This window comes from Onychostruthus taczanowskii, unplaced genomic scaffold (assembly GCF_017590055.1).
Source record: "Onychostruthus taczanowskii isolate IOZ18803 unplaced genomic scaffold, ASM1759005v1 scaffold160, whole genome shotgun sequence".
Lineage (NCBI taxonomy): Eukaryota > Metazoa > Chordata > Aves > Passeriformes > Passeridae > Onychostruthus > Onychostruthus taczanowskii.
In genome coordinates, this window is record NW_024498796.1 from 742,573 (window position 1) to 757,053 (window position 14,481).

A 14,481-nucleotide genomic window follows, 5' to 3' on the forward strand; every position below is an offset into this window, starting at 1 on the left:
ACCCTTACTAGTTCTCACATAAAATGCTTATAGCATAGTCATTTAAGTCAGAAATATGGCACAAAACCTGAAGCAGGCCTGGTGAATTCACTGAGAGTTTTATGGTGTTTTTATTCTACTCACATTTCCCTCTTCTTAGTAAGCAATGTAAGTGCAGATACTACAATGGGCATAGGAGACATGTCGTTGTTATCAGATGTGGGTCTACAGCTGTTGCACCAAAGAAATATTACTTCTGATGCCCCTAAACTTCTGTTGTAAATATGTACCCAGAAGAATAAAATAAGATTGTTAAAGGAGGGAAGCTACATGTGAGGGCATGCCTCAAGAGGAAGCAGAGAATGATTGAAGTTTCAAGAGAAGCTATAGGAGAAAAAGTCTTTTTAAACCACAGAGAAGCCTGGAGCATACTCTGTGGGATCTGGAGGAAGAGATAAAACCAAGGAATAAAAACATGTTCACTCATAGAATGATGTAAGCTACCAGGAAAGGAAGACGTGGTTGTAAAGAAGGAAATTATGTATCAGACATCTGCTAGAAATGAAGGTGAGACAGAATAAGAACTGATTTTTGAAAGTGATCCTGTCAATTTATATATTGTCATATACTGTCAGTGTGTATGTATATATATATATATATATATACACACACACACTGATTTATAAATGGAAAAGGTGTTTTTTAGCCTTTATTGCAAGTAAGAGTAAAGAGCATGTATTTTAGTAATGAATTTCCATATGCTGTTTTCGTAAACCCATTATGAAATACTACTAAGTCCAAAATTTGGGTTGAAAATTCTATGCCACCATGGACAACAAAGCAAACTGAAATTCTGGCTGCTGGAATAATTCTGAGGATTACGTATATGAAATAGTCCATATCCAGTGCCTTTTGCTTTACTTTGTTTCTGTGCCATGTCACTCTTTTATTTCTTTCTCTATTCTATGCGAACATGTATAATTAACTGCAGTTTTTTCTGTTTTATTTTTTTCCTGGAGCAATCTACAAAAGCTACCACTCTGTGTTTATGTAGCTCTCTTAATCATAACCATGAAAAGAGCTGCTACAGAAGCTGTCATGAGCTGGTCAGGGGTCAGTGCTAATTAACAGAAGAACTTGTAAGAGGAATAGTGTGACTCTGAGATTAAGGCTGGGATGTTTGGACAGAAAAGAGCTGGGCAACACTTTGCTTCTTTTAGCGTGAGAGCTCATAAAGCCACAGAGGATGAAGCTGCAGTAGTAAAGATGAGGAAACGAAATGGAGTGTTAGAATTTCAGAGTGATGCTTTTCAGGCCATGGCCCTCCCAGTCTGCTGCTTGCTCAGTGGTAAGGGAGGAGTGAGGGCGGATGGCTCAAGGATCAAGATCAAGGTTCAAATCTAGGCCAAATTTTTCAATTACTTTTTGCATTTGAGTAGTTTCTTTTAATTTTAAGTGTAAATCAGCGTACTTTCACTTAATAGAAAAGCTGAAGATATTGCACAAGGAAAGTAGTGAGGATAAATCCATACATTTATCTGTTCATCGGAGATGGAGAGAAGTCATTTATGCCATTGCCTGAGTGTCTTCTGAACAGAAATGACAGCTCAAGATCATTTTATTAAAACTGTTTGTATTGTCCCAGTCTGATTTGTAAGTTTTCCATGGGAGGTCAGGACTGTTTTATCTCAAGGTGACAGTTTTCCATAGGGAAAATTAATAATTTATATACAGAGTCTAAAACACAGCTGAACTGTGTGAGCCTGAAGATTACATATATATCTGCAGAGTGAAAGCCAAGATCTGATGTGAAACTGTTTACAACAGCCATGGATATACAGCTTAGTAAAATGAGTCAGGTTTTAGGCAGGTGAGTATTCTTACAAATCTGCTCTGATATTTACTATTTTATAGTCTAGAGCTATAAATCTTTCCACTTTCTAGTGTTTTGCTCCTTAGAGAGGCTGATTTTTTTATTTTTTTTACATAACAAGCTGATCTAAATTTAACCATAATTACAAATGGAACATGATTTATAAGCATTTAAAAGCATCTTAACTTGATCTAGTTATACCAGCATTTGGGTAATAAATAATTATTTTATGCAGTCAACCAAGGTCTTTTTCATTTGTACATCTATTTCCAATAGATGGCACTCCAACAATTTCTGTAAATGTTATGCTGTTTGAGTCTGAACTCTTGCAAAAGCCAAGGAGTCTGCGCAAATAATGAAAAATTGATTTGTAATTTTTTTTAGATGTCATACAAAAATTTTCTCTGTTTACAAATTATATGTTTAAGGGTGTAAACTAGGGAAATACTAGAGGGAGAAGAGAGAGAAATTTCTGAAATTGTTTGTTTATAAAATTCTGTGAAATATGTTGTGACAATTTTATTTTGTATTCTCCATTTATCTCCCAAAGCTACTACAGTGCTCGCCCAGTGCTCGTGTGGAGTGCCTGGCATGGAGACAGCTCTACTGCCTGTGATAATCTGGAGTTTGATTCCACAAAGCAATGATTCTTCTGTTCCTTAAAAGAGCTTCTGCCAGTGAGAGAACAAAGGAAAGAATAGAGTTGAAAGAGATCAGCTTACAGGGACGTACAAGAAGTAATTATGAGTCTGGGTTTACCTAAAAGCACAGTAATGGTAAAATATTCTGAGCACAATGATGTAGTTTCCCCAAAGCTGAGCTGACTCCAATTCCCTGCCATTCTCTGGCTGTTGAATAAAGCTGGGAAGAAATCCTGTCAACACTGAACACAAAGGCAAAGCTCTATTAAATTGATAGAAACTGAGATTTTACTTTGTAGTACTTCCATCTGTTGTCATCTCTTGTGATACGGGGAATAGCAGAGCTTTGGGAAAAGCCATAACTGGTTCTGAATGCTCTCTAAATCTAGTTTAGCCAAGAAAATAAGTGCATATTCTTCACTTTACATTAGGTAAATTTGGTGACTCAGTGTGCTGAATAGAGTCACTCACATTTCAAAAGACTGGGGCATCTCACTCCTGAAGACTTGATCTGCCAAGCAGCAGTAGTGTTATGACTGAAAGTTCGTTGTGCTGCTAGTACTATATGTGTTTCAGGTGGGTCTTTATTTGTATTCAGGATAGTCAATCTTGCACAGCACACCTTTGGTAAAGATAATGTCTTGATGATTTCTTAATTAATGGGTGCTATTTTGGGCATTCTGCCAGTCATTCTGGGCAACAGCTCATCCTTCATTCTCTCCAAAAGTTGTCAATTTGAAGGTAAAATACAATTTTAGTTAACTTATAGCATAGTAACAAACATTTAAATCACTTTCCTGAGGGAATTTGGCATGGTTAATGGAGGTTGCAACCAAAATTCCTCAAGGGTAAAAGTGGGGTTTTTTTTAGGTAAACTGGCTGAAATCTGGCAATGCAATACAAGATGTAGTATTAATTAAAAAGTTTCATCATTGTGTATAGTTAGTTTCATGTTTGCAGTGAATGGCACAGGACTTGCCTTCACTGAAAATTTACCTGGAACACAGAGAGCTTTACTCTATATTTGATGAATATTTTTTGTTTTGATGGGATGTGGGAACAGAGGTATGCAAACCAAATACATAACTACGCATTGTCTTATGGTGAAGAACTGTTCATAAGCACATACTAAAGAACTTTTCTGAACATTAACTACAATTGAGGAAGACTTCCCTTTTTGTCAGCTGCTCCTTTACCATGCCCTTCAAATCATGTTTGGCCAGAAAACCTCACTGCCTTTTTCTGCTGTCTGTATTTGTTTTGATCAATCTGTCAAAACAAGCAGCAACAATACTGGAGCTGGACTCTGCAATACTCTTTATTTTTAGGTTTCTATAAAAATACATATGTGCTATGTAAGAGCTGTGGAGGAAGGGCATCATTAAGGAGAAATTCTTGTTGTAAATTGAACCACATAATTTTCTCCACCCCAAATTAGCAATATAAGGTAAAACAGATTGGATTTCAAAAGCTGTGACAGTCTTCCCTCTGTTCTAGTTCACTTGTTCTTGTTTCATCTGGAGAGAAAACAAGCATGTTAAAAGGCAGTATAAAGCAGATAACTTTCATGAACAAACAAGCACCTTTCAGCATCAGGAAGGTTTAAAAAATCCATCTATTTATCATGCTACATATTTGCTTATTGCCTGGTTTCAGATATCAAAGCTATATGATCATACTTGTCAGATAGAGAAGTGAATTTCTAGTTGTGTCTTCCTGGTGAAGAGTTCAAAGTTTTAGCTCCTCTTTTGCATCCTTTTCTAATCCTTTTGCCATCCTAAAAGGATTAAGATTTGGCTCCTTTGATAATCTATGGGCCTTAATAAACGTGGAAAGTGGCTAACTGGACAGCATAGACTTAGCCTGACTTTTCCTTGTTTCTGATCAGAGTGGTTTGCACAGGCTGGCTCTCTGTGACAGCTTCAGCTGAGGATTTAGGACACCAACGTATTAGCTATGTCATATTTAGCTACAGGAGTTTTGGACATTTCCACCCCCACCTGCCCATTTCTCCTCACCAGCTGCAGGTTAGTGCATTTCCTAGCCAGGATGACAGGATGGAAATTACATCTGTACTTCAGTTCTCTCAGGTCAAGGGCTCACATTTCAGTGTAAAAACTTCACTCTTGGCTTAGGCCGGTTCACCAAATTGTACTTGTACGCTTAGATGGGCTGGGAGCCTGGGAGCCAGGAAAATGGTACTAACAATTAGATGTTGCAGTACCAAATCTGCCAAAACCTCTATGTGGGAACCCTAGAAAACACCAAAATTTGAAGCTTCTACCTTCTGTTGCATCAATACAGCAGTTTTTAAACCACAGAGCATTTATTTTTAACTTGAAAAAATAAAAATCATATTTACGCAGGAATTCTGAGTCTTTGCTTTTCTTTTGCTTTGAACTCATCAAAGCCCATGTATATTTAGCTTTTAATATGGCTATGAAGAAATGTGTGAAATCTTAAGTGGGCTAAATCTATACACATAATTTCTACAATATTTTTGCTTACCATATGCTGTCTTTAATATTGATGTTTGGTATATGATTTTAATGTAATGAATATACAGATAATATTTTAATCAACTATTGCTCAGCATTTTACTTTGTTCACATGTATTTATATTTTTTATGACATCTAAACAAAGCTAATTTTTAACAGAAAGCATATCTTGCATTTACTCATATTGAAGAATTAACGTTGGGTGTTTTTTCAGATACAGAGTATTCACAAATATAGTTTAACATGAAACTTTAGGATCTCTTTTGGATTTCTTCAAAAAATCAATAGCATACATGCTCTGGGAATTCTGTATTATGACACAACAAATTCTTCTTCAGGGAGTAGGTAAAATAATGTCACTCTGTTTCCTGGCAGATGGGGCAAGATGCCAATTTAAGCATGAATTTGGTTACCTGTTCCTATTAGCCTATCACTAACTAACAAGGCAACAAGCTCCTGAGTTTTGGGAACTGAACTATATTGTGTTTAACTCTTTTACCCTGTGAGAATAGCAGAGCTGAACCTTTTAATGATGCTTCTTCTCTTTGGAGACAAATAAATGTTACATGTTGTCAGTACCCTCCTTCACAGTTTCTCTTTTAGCTTTGTCTGAATAGCTTTCTGCTTTTTCTTATTCCCTTGATGCAAATTTTATTGAAATCTCAGTTCCTTGTAAATTGGATCCCAAACTATCTTGAATTTTATCTAGAGGAAACACAATGCTACTGAGAATAACTGTTCCTCTTTTTTCACACATTCTCAGTAACTACATAGACAATGAATTATTATTTTATTCACTTGTGTGGCACCTTTGCTCTTCTAGCTGACAGAGATATTTATGTCTTATTTATGTCCAAGTATGACTTGGAGGTCATTGATGCTGGACTCTGAGAATCTGACAAAGAACAGAGAATTTTTAAAAGTCAGGGCTTCTTGCTGATTTGTTGGAGAACTTAATCAGCGGAGATTCATTACGAATTTTCTGGATTTCCTTTGCTGCTAGAGGTAGCCAGAGCAAGAGTCAGAGTTTTGAATCCCTGGAAATCAAGGCCTTCCCAGTCAATCTTTAAGGCCTTGCCAGAATTACAGGCAGAAAAGGTTAGCTTCAAGGTGGCTGCTCCTTCTCAGGTCACATGAATGAATGAAAGAAGCATGGAGGCAACATGCCATGGTTGCCTGTTCACACTTGGTGCAGCAGATTGCCCCTGGTGAGGGGTGACGTTAGCCAATCTGAATGTGAAGGTCAGCACATACCTCTTCTCTGCTGCAATTCCACTCCCAGTTTGACTCATGTGATGTTTCACTATGTTCAGCCAATAATGCTTGTCCTGGGTAGGCCAGGTCTCCCTAACCTGGCAGAAGTCTCACCCAGGAAACATCTGGCTGGAGTTCTCTGGTATCAGAGGATTGCATTAGTGTCACGTTTGTGGTTAATAATTTGACTATTTTACTTTAAATTATCACTGAAAGAACTTGCCTTGAGTTCAGCTTCCCTCTTCTATTGCTTAGACATTCCTTCTCTTGTCATGGAGCTGCTAGGGAGCATCGAAGAGAAACATTGACTCATGTGCACTGACCATGGCTCCTCCGGTGACTGTTGTGCTGTTGCAGATGGTTGAATTTGGAACTGACATGAGAGCAGCCAGCAGTTCTCAAGCAACTTCAGTTAAATGCCATTTCAGCGTGACAGAGAAGAGAAAATCAAAGAGCCTCTAAATTCCTGTCCTCGGGCCCTTTCCCATGTTGCCAGTCACAGACCAAGTGGGCTGCTGCTGCTGCTGCTGCTCTCAATAACAGAAGGGCAGCTTCAAGTAGCTCAGGAGGGCTATGAAAAGTGGGGCCAGGAGGTCACTTAGTATTAGCCCTGCTAGCAGAGCCTAGCATGGCCTTCTCGCAGAGATATTTAGCATTTGGAGAAGACGATGGACCACACCCTGCCCTACTCCCCGGTCACCCTCGGTGATACAGAATAGAGGTGTAAAATAGGTCGTGTAGGAAAATGCAGAATCTATTTCCAGACTGAGGGAGCAGCTTGCCACTCAGGGACTTAAATGTCAGTTCTTTGTCCCTACTCCTCTGACAGACCCCCATACCCTGCACAAATACCCCATTTAAATTAATTAAAAACAAACCAAAAGAATATTTGAAAATATTTTGCTCTGTAAGCAGCTTTATTTTTCGTTTAGAGCTTCCTAGAACCTGTGTGCCTAAGATTGCTGGAGATGTGCTCAATCAGTGTTTTACATTCCCTGGCATAGTGTTGCTCTCTGATGTGTTCCTCCTATAGTAGGGAAGGTGAAACTAGCAGCCAGGAGAAATTGTTCAGAACACCAACTATTAAGAGACCAGGACATACAGTATGCTCATCATGTTGACATGGGGTGTTAGAAACTGACATTTTCCTAAAATTGAGATTAGAATTGCTGAAGCATTTAAGATAGTATGTCTGCATGTACTTCTCTTTGGAACCAACAGCCTTGTCTTTAACTGTAATTCCAGTCCCCTATGTGGAAAGCTCTCATTGTGTCATTTATAACTGTTTTAATGGTACTACTGGAAAAGCTATGCTTCCTGCAGGCAAAATTCATGTGTTTAATTTGGTTTACATTTTAATCAACATGTTAATCTGGAGTAATTTGGAGCATCAAAAAGCATTATTGATTACTTTTATTTCTATTTGTTTCCAGTGATTAAAAAATAATTTTCTGAATCAAGTTGTCCAAGTAGAATTTTTTTGTTAGGATATATATATATATGTGCAAGTCAGGAATTGCTCTGCAGCCTGGGAGACACAGCTTGGAGGACAGGGAGAAATAGAAATTATATGCCAGACCAGAACAAAGCTCCTGAAGCCTGTCTAGAATTCAATAGAGTTGACTAGAATTTATGCTAGAAGGCCATATTTTTCCCAGTTCAAATTTTGATTTTGTTTCTTGACAATATAAAAAACCCCAAAGTCCTCTGTTCATAAGTCCTGCAGCCTACCTATGCACTCTTGCTGCCTACTTGCCAGCAGAAACATCAGATTTTCTTAAGGCTGGTTGAGGACTGTCAGCCAGAAGAATTTGCACTTGGATTGCAGCCTTTAAAATGAAGTGCCAGCAATTCCAAATAAGAAAGTACCACAAAAAAAAGATAGCACCAATGGAACTAGACAATGTAGCTGCTCAAATTTACTGTCTTTTGTTGAAAATGATAGCTCAAATCTAGCAGTATTTGGGCTAGTCAGTATTGTGTTTTTTAAAACTAGCTTGCTGGAAGAAGTGTTAATCTTATTGTCAGGACTGGCTGTGTTCTCTGGTGATTCCAGAGTATGTAAAAGCAGCGCTCAAGTTGAACTATAAATATAGCAGCTAAAGTAGTTCAAGGTCTACTTATTTTCTGCATCCTTAATCTTTGTAGTGATACATGAACAGAGTGCTGTCAAAATCTCTGCAGTGAAGCTGTAAGATATGTTTGAACCTACTTTGAGATGTTCTTCAAAGGTGCCCTGCAATAAAAATAAAGCCCTTTTGGTTTTGAGATAAAGGGATGCTTTTAACTGCATCCACCAATTAAAGCAATAAATCATCCCATGGGACAACAGTATTTTGTCCGAACATAGTGGAGTGTTACATATTAATTACTTCTAGGTGTTGTTCCTCATTAACTGTAGTGGCCAAAGGTAACCAAAATTAAAATAAAGCATGCACAGAAATTGTCTTCACCAAACACATGCTACAGAAGTTTGAAATGGCTTCAAAGGGGTTTTTTATAGGTTGGCTGCACTGAAATTTGCCTGTGATTTAGGCAAAAAACTTTCAAATGTGTGCACTCTGTTAGTTTGTTGATAGACTCATTCCACAGTTCTCTAGTACATATAATAGAGGGGTCGTTAGTTGTGAGAAAATTGAGTATTTTTCATCACTGTAGCAGAAGTGTGTACATATCATAAACGGAGCCTGAAGGGATTTAGTTCCAGGTTATTAAGTGTTCATTTGAGATGGTGGAGAATAACTGCTGTTTCTGATATTTTAGATTAGATGGCCCTTATTGCTTGTAGGGTTTATTTTCAGTGACTGTTAGTCTTATTATTACAAATATATATTTAATGACTGAGGCAGTATCAACAAAATCAGTAAACTCAGGTGCTATCCAAAAACTGAAAAGTATTGATACATTAGTTAGGACTTTATCACTAACTGAACTCTAATAGAAACTCTGCTGCAATGATATCCAGTAATTAATGAGACAACATTGTTATTTGAAACTTTTTACATGTAAGAATGAACAACTGTGTTAATTTGTTCACTTACTAGGACACATAAAGGCACTGATACAAATCTTATCAAAAAATTTTCCATAAGAGAAGCTGCAGTGGAATCACCATCATGCTGGAGAAAAAAAAAAAAAAAAAAAAAAAAAAAAAAAAAAAAAAAAAAAAAAAAAAAAAAAAAAAAAAAAAATTAAGACATCAGGGCAAACATAGGTAATTTTTCAAAAGGTTTTTCAGAAATAACACTGTTGATCACCCCAGTATGTTGTGTTTTCCTTGCCTAATTAGATTAATAGCCTGTACTGCAACCTCAAACCCTTATCATTAAAAATGATGCAGTTGTTAAATTGAATAGCACATCAGAGGGAGAAAAATACCATTCACTATAGCAAACTCTGTTCAAAACCATAATTTTCTTTTGCCTGTTTGTAAAGAGACAATATAGATGAAGTTTTTTGTATCAGTATTTTGCAGATATGGTTCCTTTGATTAGGTATTAAATCTAATAGAATCAAGAACTTTTCAGTATTAATTCAATTTTTTGAACTGTTCCCTAAGACTGAATCATCAACATACATTGTGAACTCACAGCTCTGATTAAATGGCATCAATATTTATGTTGGGCATGTAGTAAGTCGTACTGGAAATCTAACACAAAGGGACTATTTTTTAAAGAATTGACCAAATAGCTAAACCAAATATATTACCATTCACATCTGCTACTGCATTTTTTTCTCCTCCTTTGATTCATGTCAGGTTATTTTTTTTTTATTAGTACTGTAGCTCTCCTTGATGCTGCTGCTGCTTGGTATTGAAAAAAACAGTGACCCTGATTATGAACCACTGAAGTTATACCATTGAGTCTGAACATTGGTGCTGCCTACTAACAGTCTCTCACCTTCCATTAAATGTTAGTAGGATATTAGCACCATTTAAGGGATGGTGTTTGAGATTAGTACAGCTAATTATGAAGGTAGCACATGATGATCCACTGTTAAGTTTGGCTTCCATGGTAGTATAATCCTCTTTCAATCTGTTTGTCAAACTGTCATTTTTGGAGCTTGAATTTGCCCTGCTTTCTGTCCATTTTAGCTTGAAATATGTTTAAAACACTGGCTCCTAAATAACACACAGATGAATACAGACAGCTGAAAGAGTTGGGAATAATAAGTAGGGTTTTGAATTGTCTGTCCTGCCTATTGAATTTTTTTATTCAATTTTGTCTTAAATGTGTAACATGGATAGATCCTGTTATTGGTAAGAAATAAATAATATAGTAATATAGTAATGCTTAATTAATGAATGGAAGCATTCTCAGGATGTATAAGAGTTTCTAGAGCTACTCTGTGGTATATTCTTACTTATCTACCAATGTATTTTTCAGTCCAGAAGTATTTTATATGATTTAGTATTCCTTATTCACACTATGATGCAGTTAAGTGCTGTTTATTAGGAGGGTAGAGAACAACATCCCTTAGGACACAGGCAATTTATAATTAGTAGGAATATTTGGTCTACAAAGTTGGTAATTGTCCTTGTATTCCTATAATTTAACTGTAGAAGTGAGCCATACATTCTGTTTAGTGGCATCAGAAGCCAGATCTATTCTGAGTTTTGTGTAGGGAGGCTCTGTTCCATTACATGCAGCTCCAGTGGGTGAGTTGACTAAACTGTGCTTAGTTGTGCACGCTAGCTTATCTACATGGCTAATTAAATTATCACTCCTGAGCTCAGCTGAAGTCCACCTTTAGATTATATGAAATGTGTTATTGTGCTTTGATCCCACTTATATTTTTTTGGTTGGGTTATACTCATCTACATTAAAGGGTGGATGAGCACATTACCAAGCAGCTCAGTAGATCAAAGTGACTACTGCTGATGTCCCCACCTTAGACTATGCATGGTCCAAGGGCTACATCAGACTCAATTTAATTTGGTTTGTTGGACCAAATATCCCCTTTATGCGGTGTCTCAAAACTGTCTGAAGAGCTAGTGCTTGTCTCAGACCCTTAGAGGTTAGGGCTCTTTCATATGCACTTGGAACACAGTTTCTGGTCTGGTTTTGGTTCTTCAGAAAGAAATCTGGTTTGTATACACTAAATTGACTCCAAACCAGTATGTGGTACATGCAGACAGTCAAGGGTTTAGCTTAAAAAATGTCTCTCCTACTCTGAATTTAAGTGCACATTCAAGCAGAGCAGCTGACAGGTGTTGAGTTGTTGCATCCTCACTCCCTATAACTGATTGTGTGAGTGCTTTACCATGGTGTCCAAATGAAGTCAGACTGCAGGTTAATGTGGTGTTTACAGTCACCCTTTAGACTGCCTTGATTTAAGTAAGCCAGGCTTCAACCACTGGCCACAGCTCAGAGTAACTTTAAGAAAGCAAACTGCTGTTTCTCAGACATTAGTTACTGGTTCCTGGATCAGACAGTGCTTAAAGACCAACAATGTGAATGGATATAGATTGTGCACACTGTGTCTGTCATGCACATAAATCTGGGCATGCTAAGTGGGTGCTCCTCAGCTGACATCAGTATGCCAGCTTAAGTGAATGATCCACACCTATTGCATCATATATCATAAACTCCCACAACCAAAATACTAGCCACTGACCTATCCTGTGCAAAATTAGTTGTTTACTGACTTAAGCAAGTGCCAGGGCTGGTTATGTGCTGATGTGAGGCATGGTAATTTCTTGCTAGTGCAGGGTCAGGGTGGTGCTGATTATGCAGATTATTATTCAATTAATCTCATTATATTCAATATGCATTCAGTTTATTTTCTATTAGACAAATTAATAAACCTTAAGGAAAAAAATATGGGCAATTAGTTTCTCAAATAAGTAGCCCAACTTTCTTAATATGGGTACTGTAATCTAATTTTTTTTTTTCCTGTTGGATAGATGGAGGAACTAGGAACATGGGAGTTAAAAAAATTCAGCTGTATTCAGCTGAAGTGGCTTACTCTCCCAACAGATTATGCTCACTGAATATCCTATTTTATAAATGGCTTCCACATACATGAATGAGACAGTTTTTTAAAATATAAAAATTCAGCTTGAACTGACTTTTGTTGGTTTGTTTTTTATTGACAGCCAGGTTTAATATTTTCAGTTATGTATGAAATGTCTAAGTTCAGGTTTGAATGTCACCAATTCAGTGAATAAAGCAAAATGGCGAAACATTATCTGCCACCTTCCTGTCTGCCCTTCAGATTTGCAATTTGTAAGCAGCATATCTGACTACATCCAGCTGCTAGACTTTATTATTTCTGGTACCTGATACCTGTCTCAGTCTGGTTGTATGTGCAAGTAGCAGTGAAAATTGGATGAACACCTGCATTTGGGAACAGGAACACCTGATGGTCAATACCACAGAGTTGTTAGGTTACTGCTGTCATGTAAAATGTGTGCTAGAACACACATTTTAGAATAGAACCATGACTAATTCATGTGCACTTGAGCAATGCAAAAAGAGATGTTTTTTGTTAAGCATGCGAGCATTTTGGTTTTTCACGCTTGTGGTATGTACACTATTTGTTGCATCACAACTGAAATAGGTTCCATGCACTTGTGAAGGTGAACAATGCCCGCAACATTTCATTGGTGTGTAGCTAATATGATACCAACTGCTTGTAGTGGAAGTCATTTCACATATCCCTGGATGCCCTCAGAGCTCCTTATAGAAAAACTACTCAGAGAGCTAAGGTTGTTTTTGGGGGAATGCTGAAATTTCCTTTGTGTGAATTACATTTACTTGTGTTGTCCTTTTCATATCTTACATAACTTCATAAAACAACCAGAAAGAGCATCATAAAAGTGTTCCTAATAAAGAAAACCATTGACATTAAGTGTAAAAGAACAATGAATACTTATTGAGCCAGCTTTTCTTGGATCTTCTCCTGTCACATTGACATGGAATAGGGATAAGCTGCGCTGATGTGTGTGGCATTTCAATACCATAAATCACTGGTTAACCTAACAAATTGAACAGATCTGGTTTTCAAAAGTGGAGAATCTGGCATTTCTCCATTTCAATAGCCCACGTCTGTTTCTTTTAATGATGGCTACAGAAAGGTAGACCAGTCCAGTTTTTTGGTAAGTGGCACCTAATTCAGGTTTTGTTTGATCTACCTCACCAAAGAAGTTTAGCTTAGGTGTCATATTTTGGGAATGACATTCCTCAACTTAGTACTCCCACTAAACAGAAAAGCACAAACCTCTGGCGGCAGATGAAAGGAAGAGATTATATCTTGAGATAAGAACAACTTACTGGAAGCAGTAATGAGATGGGAAAACAATAGTAATAAGAAAAATACTCAAAGAGAGGGTGATGTACAGGCAAAAATTACTGACTGATGTGCCCTACCCCAAGGCAATGAACAGTGGCCGATGAGTTACCCATCCAGACTGTTCCCCCAACCCAAGCCACTCCCACCTTCTTCCAAAAGCATCCTGGACTTCCTACTCCCAGAGATGGCAAAAGGTGCTATAGAATAACATCCAGACATGGCCATGGAGCTCTAGGTTCCAATCCCTCACAGCTACTGTTAAAACTTAACTCAGTCCTGGCCCAAACGAGGATACTGGGTTACAGAAAGAACTTTTTAGAGAATAATAGGAAATAAGTGGATGCAGAAGGGAAACACCAGTCTTGCAGGGCAAAAGCAGTTACAACTTTATTATTTTTTCAGCATTGTTTTTCTAATGGAAAATAGCCACTGAAAGAAACAATTACCTACTTTTTGGGTTCATTTTTATGAAAAGAAACTGATACTAAAATCCCTTCATTTTTCAAAAACAGAACAACATTTTGTAAGTTTTTTATTCTTTTAATCTGTCATGGAATAACAACATTTTTGTGACAGCTTTTTTTTTTTTTCTGTGGCAGAATTTCACTTTGTAAGAGTGAGAACATCAGTAAAACTTTGTGTTTAATTAAATATTGTTTTAAAAGGATTTTAAAAGCATTTCTGTGAGGTCAAGATGATTTAATTTTTGTTCTGTTTTGAATTCCTATCTACTACTTTAGTATAAATATAGATTCAAAGTAAATTTTTGTCTGGCACAATAATGTTAGACAAAAATAGCTGTTTAGACTTATGAGTCCACTCTTGTTTTCCAAAGTTTATTTGAAGAGAAAACAAACAAATATTTTAATCCAGAAGGCTAGTATTCAGACACACAGACATACAGGTAAATAGGGCACATTGTTATTACCCTGTGTTTTGTTA